Raw genomic sequence first — 7,200 nt, forward strand, 5'->3', positions numbered from 1 at the left:
CCTGGGGGCCGAACAACCCTTTCGCAGGAGTCGCCGAGGACCATCAGAGAACACATATTTCCAATGGCCTTAGGAACCAAGACGCCGCAGTCTTATGGTTGGGCATCACCACAAGAGGAGGAACTGTATTAAAGGGTCACAGCATTTAGGACAGTTGAGAACCACTAAACTGGAGATTAATGCAATGGCCTGGCACTTATGCAATCCCTGGTCCTTCCTTTAGCTGGGACCAGCGGTTGCATGTAGGCCAGTTTTAATGTCTTTCTGAATACGCTGCCAAATTTAAAACAGCACTGAAGACCAGTCTCTTCCAGCAGGCTTATCCAGATACGTTCTTCTGCATTTATTTTATTTTATTTCTTCCCCCACCCCCAAAAAAAGGGCAGGAAACAATAACAAAGACAAACAAAGACAAGCTAAAATACAGATCCTTAAAAACCAACTTCAAAGATTCAAGGTCACATGGGATCATTTTAGACAGGGAATTAAGATGCTGAATTTGAGCAATAATAATAACAACAACAATGATATTTATGTCTTACCTGCCTCTCCCCATGGATTGAGGCGGCTGACGACGACAATTAAAAAACAAGCATCAGTTAAATCCCTTGATTTAAAAGGACAAATGAGATGTGCACATATTAAAAACAATCTAAATCTAAAATTCATTGTTTAAAATTCACACTTTAAATATCATCTGGATAAGCCAGCCAAAACATTACATATAGACTGTTTTAAAATGTGTACATCTTATTTGTCATGACAAACTGTGGCATGTTTTAATTAGTGTGTTTTAAACTGATGTTCTTAATTGTTGGTTTGTTGTTGTTCCCCACCTAGATCCAGAGAGAGAAGCAGGTAAGAAGAAATACTAATACTAATACTAATACTAATGGAATCATAGAGTTGGGAGAGACCACGAGGGCCATCCAGCCCTACTCCCTATTATTTATTTTTTATTACTTATTGCTTTTAAATGCCCTTGTAATGTGGTCCATTTCCTCCGTTTGGTTTCCAAATCAAAGCTGAGATTACAACGAAGGCAGACTTCTCCACTTGGTCTAGCACACTTGTTCTCCAACTCCAAATGCAGGGTTTTGTAGCCCATAGCCTCTTCTTTTTCTTCTTTGACATACATTCAAAGAAGTAAGTCTTGCAGTAAGACTTAGTTTTAAAAGAGTGAAAACTAACTTACAGGCGAGTAAAGGCAGGCTGCAGTATCAATGGTGGCCAACATAGATTTCCCTCTTTGACTAGAAAAAAGTTTTACTTGTTTAGGTGCTCAGTGACATAGACTGTGTCTGCACTGCAAAAGTAATGCAGTTTGGCGCCACTTTAACTGCCGTGGCTCCATGCTACAGAATTCTGGGATTTGTAGTTTTGTGAGATATTTTACCCTTCTCTGACACAGAGCTCTGGTGCCACTACAAATCCAAGGATCCCACAGAAAGGCGGTTGAAATGGCATCGAATTTCATTATTTCTGCAGTGCAGATGCAGCCATAGTTATGTCTCATGCATAGTAGTATATAGTATTCTGTTGGGGCCAGCATTGTGCAAGATGAACACCTGGCTAAGAGAAGCATCTTTGTTAGAACAAAATTAAGATGGACAGTGACCTTTTCATGCCATGTTGATTCTGATCCTAATAAAAAAGGGTATTCCAGAGTTTTGAAGTAACTAAATTGTTCTTCCCCCAAATTATGAAAGTATGTGTAACTACACCACACTACAGCTCAAATTTAACAAGGTACAACTTCTCACCTGTGTCACTATAACTTGGTTACTTTTATAGTTAAAGAGGTGCCGTCTTGCTAAATGGCGGAGGAAGAATATGAATTGGTTGCAGTGCTGGCCCTTATGCTCTGTGGCAGGTGTTGAGGTGGCTGCAAAACAGAAGGGAGGAATGTATGTTTTGTTGCACATGCCAATGGCTTGCTGCAGTATTTTTTTTAAGTGACATGAAGTAACTATTTACTTTTCAGAGACAGCAAGATACAATTATTTTTTTAAAAAATTGCAAATATGAGTAGATAACTGTTGGATGTGGTGGAGTTTAAATTGTTTCTTTAAATTTTCAAGCTCTGGAAAGGGATTCTTAAGGGTATTACATATCTGTGCCAGTACATTTTGTTCCAAGCAATGACTGGTACTTAATTCTGATCTGTTAGTTATCAAAGTCAAGAACATAATGAATGAAGTTTGAATCAAGGAGCTTTTCAGAAACACAGGCCCTATGCAAAGACAAATAGCATTCAGGTAGAATATATCTTTTATAGGTGAGATGACATAAATGAACATGTTTAATTTGTAAATAAAAGTGAGGGATTAAATTTAAATTATTACATTTCAGACAGGTATAAAAAATGGAAAGAAAGTTACAGTAAAAGAAAACAGTTTACAATATAACAAGAAAAGATGGAAACAGGAATGTGTAAAGAGTCAATATTATTATCTAAGAAATTATTACTTGACCTTTTGCAAGTCATTATCTGCAACAGATTACATTCCACTGATAAGGCTAAATGTGAAATGACGTACTTACCAATCTCACTTTCTAGTGGGTAGTAATATTTCAACTCATAAACAAGTACATGTAATAAAACTCCCTTGCATCCACTTCTACACTCACCCATCCACATTTGCTGGGGTTAGGGACACAGGACCCCTGTGAATGTGGGGAAATCGCAAATAACAAAAACACTATGTTTTTACCTGAGAGAATACCTCTCTAGCAATCTCTAGGTCCTCCAGTGCAACTATGTGTCAACATCTGCCAGACACTGACCATAGAGCTGCACTGGAGGAGCTACAAATGCCTAATGGAGTGTCCTCTCTAGGAATCTCTAGGTCCTATAGTGCAACTTTTGGTTAAAGTTGACCATAGAGTTGCATTGGAGGACCTAAATATTCTTAGAGAGAACATATCAATAAAATCTGTGAATAATCACATCCACAAAAGTTAAAAGCCGCCAACGTGGGGAGACGAGTGTACTTTTATCACTCAGATTTCTGACTTAACTTTATTGTCAACCATCATCTACTAATTATTAAGATGGGCCAAGTGTAACATATTTGTAGAATTATATATATTTTTAGGACACTTAATATATATTTGCATTCAAAGTAGATACCTAAAAGTGAACTCCAGTGCCAGTGCTTAAAATGAATATAAGCTTTGCTGCCCCATGGAAAATGTGAACCTAATAAGATGTGAAAAACAAAATGCACACTTTTATGCCAACAGGTCATATGCCCCCAAATAAACACATGAATGATTGCACAAAGAACTGATTTGCCCTTTATTGATTTTCTTTTGTTTTTAGGGGGGATGTGGGTCACTACTCCCAGAAAAGGGGTAGAATTCAGAAACATAGAAACTGAGGGCTGAAACAGGCGGCCCTTTTGTGCTGTCATCTGGGCAGCTTTGGAGTGCAGCATTTATATGTCACATGTCCTGAAGGCACCCTGAAGCTGCCCTAGCCATTTACACATGGGTGGTTTCAAGGTGTTCTAACAGCACAGCATTTATACATCTCATGCTGCCGGAGTGTCTTAAAGCTGGCTTCCATCTGCAGTGAAACATGAAAAGTCAGATTTTTGCCAGGCGAGGAGGAGCGGCTCTTTGCAACTCCTTTTTCAGCCAGGTTGAAGGCGGATTTGGGCCACGGCGTGTGGTTATCTCCCTTTCAGCCCATAGTCAGTATGGAATATCAGTCTGCAAAGGAATCTTGTAGCACCCTTTGAGACGAACTATAAAGAAGATGTAGCATGCAAAAGCTTATGCTCCGTCTTTTGCAATTAATCTCAAAGGTACTACCTTTGCTTACTGATTATCCCAGAAAAAGTGAAGTCCATATATTGCTGCTCACTGCCTAAACTAGGAGACCCACACTCTTCCCAAAGCCTTGCTACTTCATAAGCTGTATTTCTCTGTATTCTTGAGTTTTCAATTTAGCTTTAAGATTTCTTTCAGAACCCCACAAAAACATCTCCAGTTCTTCAATATCCAGGCTGATACAGGGGCACAAGAACAATGGTGGACTGAGGAACTATCTAGTCCAATATTCTGTTCACAGAGTGCCCAACTGTCTATGGAAAGCCCATCAGCAAAACAGAAGTGCAACTGCATCCTGTATCCTACTCTCTCTCTAGCAAGTGATACATACAAGCATGCTGCCTGTGATAGAGGAGGCCATGTATACAGTCATCTTGACTAGTAATGACTGATGGGCCCATTGTCCATTTAACTCTAATATTTTCACCAGAAAGTACAGTACTCCTTTTAGAGTAACTCAGGCGAATGAAACCAAAACACACAAAAATGTGAGAAAGAATGTGTCAAAAACAGAAGTCTGAAAGGAAAATTTTAAGTATTTTTTTTAATTATATGTCCATCTTGGAATTAGCCTTTTGTTCTGTTTTTTCCATCAGTGTATATATGAAGCTGGCTTTTTTTCCTTCTCACTATTAATTACTTTATTGTATAGTATTGATATTTAACTTTTCAAAGCCCATTCCCGCAATTTACAACCCCCTTTTATTCTCAGTACCCTAAACATGTTACCATCAAAAGTGAATGTGAGCACCTCACTATAATATCCCTAATTCCAGGTTTTGCATCAGGACAGCCTCCACACCTCAGCCCTAGGAGATACACATTTTGTATTTCTTTTTGATAGTATTATGGGTCTAAACCTTATCTTCTAACATATCTATCTTTTGGTTTTAAAATAATGAAGTGAAGAGGCAGATATGTTAGATGTTGCAGGTATCTTTGCATTCACTTAATAGGTTCTTATATACTTTTCCCGTTGCTTGACATACGTCCAAAACACACTGCAGAAATAATCCTGTCTGAGATCACTTTAACTGCCTGGTTCAATGCTAGGGAATTCTGGGAACTGTAGTTCTGGGAGACATTTAGTCTTCTGTCAAGACAGCTCTGATACCACAATAAACTACAGTTCCCAGGATTCCCTAACATTGAACCAAGGCAGTTAAAGGGGTCTCAAAGTTGATTATTTCTGCAATGTGTTTTGGACCATCCTGTGTACATTTTTTTAATTTCTCAGGTTTTTTTATATTTCATTTATTACTTTGCCATTGCTCTAATTTTAGTCGGATTGCTTCAGGGTTTTTATTTTATTTTAATACAATATATTATATTTTTAACTGTTTTGTAGAAACATCTCTGCAAGTAGGCAAAATTAATAAAAACCTGTCTTAATGCTAAGTCTTATCACTTAAAAATAGCTCTGGGGTCCCTGATTTTCTGTTCACATTGCTCATAATCTCACAAAATATAGTGTGATATTGGAAGGAGATAAATTTTTTACTGAAACCCACATACTTCATTATACTGGTCTGTTTTTTTAGTACTGAAATTATCACAAAGTGTTGTTTTCCCATCTCTTAAAGGCTGTAGGATATCAGGGAACTTCCAGGTACTTTTCCCAAATGTTAGAAACTACTTTGCAGTGTGTACATCTTGCTGCTAAATTCCTAATGATTATGTGACATAGATATGTGGGAAGAGATGTACCGTGTTCCCCAAAAATAAGACACTGTCTTATATTTATTTTTCCTCAAGAAGACACACTATGGCTTATTTTCAGGGGATGTCATATTTTTATTATGTATGGTACAACAATTCACATTTATTCAAATATAGTTAAGTCTTCTTCTTCTGGAACATCGTCACAGCTCTCCAAACCCAGAATTCCATCTTGAATTTCTTGCAACTCCATTTCCTTTAGAAACATTGGCCCCAGTCTTTCTCCTCCCTTCCCGTCCCCTTCCATTCCATGCTGGGCCTATCACTATGTCTTATTTTCGGGGTATGGTTGTTATTGCGCAAATGCTTAGAAATCCTGCTACGGCTTATTTTATGGGTATGTTTTATTTTGGGGAAAACAGGATATCAGTGCTGCTGAATATGTATTTTGATCTTCATACAGCACTTTAATCAATGATTTAATTGCATCAAATTATTTCACGGCAGAGCTTATCTCAACTAGTTATCCAACATTCTGAGTCTCCCTTCAAGAAACTTTTGGCATTTATTTCCTCTTGCTTCGTTCCTTCAGGACTTTCAAGTTCCCAAAGTGAGCATGGTGTATAGGATTCCCAGTATTCAAGTGTTAGAAAGAGAAGTTTTACACCATTCAGCTTGTTGAAACCGAACTAGGGCCTGAATATCTTTCCAGGATCAAGCAAGTGTTGTTACTACTCCACAGGAACAGGGAAGAAAAAGTAGACTATAAGACAATAGCAAAAAGTTAAAGGATAGCACTATAGAGGGAGCCCAGAATATTCAGCTAGGTGTAGCCTATAGTTTGAAATGTGAATGAAGGATTGTGCTTCCATGTTGTCTCAGAACTCCTGTTATGGACCAAAGAAAAGAGTCTTCCCTCTTCATATAGGGCAGCAGTTGTCAACTCTTTCTGGTTTGGGGGCCAATGTAACTGTAACCTAACCTCCTGCATCCCCAATATTTTTTTGGGAGGGGGGAATCCCTCAAATGCCCCGGCTCTTCTTGGTCACTTTCTGTTGAAATAACAGACTTACCAGGACCTAAACCTTTAGTCAAAATATTGTAAAACTGCCCGTGTTCCCAAGAGGTCACTGGGAGTCATTTGGATGCATTTTCCCCTAAATAATTTGGGGGGGGGGGGGGGGGCTGGGATTCACAAAAAAAATCACCTTGTGGCCGCATGTAGCCTGTGCTAGTGAAAGAGGAGGACCAGGTATGACAGGACTGAAACAAGATGAGTTTTAGTACTATTCTATGTATGCCTTTTGATTGGAACTTCAAAATTACTAAAATTACTGAACTTTGGGCCAAATAATGAGAATACAGAGCTTTAACTAGAAAAAAAATTGCATCACTATAGCTGTTCATATACTGTATGATTTTAATGTTACTAGAAATACTATAATAATTAATTCCTTGGATTATAATCCCCAGGCCCTAAAGATAACTTGAGAAAAGGGTTGTTGTTTTTTTTGGGGGGGGGGTTAGTGTATGCCTATCTACATACGTAGGAATTACTTGATATTATAACAACAGTTCATTTAATTATTTAAAATATGAATCAACACAATGCCATCCCTATGCAATGCAATAAAGAGCCTATTGCAGAATTAAGCAACCAAAGATTGACAAATATCTAAAAATGAACAGTACTTCATCGAAAAA

The sequence above is a fragment of the Sceloporus occidentalis genome, unplaced genomic scaffold, assembly GCF_023333645.1.
Source record: "Sceloporus occidentalis isolate IW3139 unplaced genomic scaffold, rSceOcc1.0.p SCAF_6, whole genome shotgun sequence".
NCBI lineage: Eukaryota > Metazoa > Chordata > Lepidosauria > Squamata > Phrynosomatidae > Sceloporus > Sceloporus occidentalis.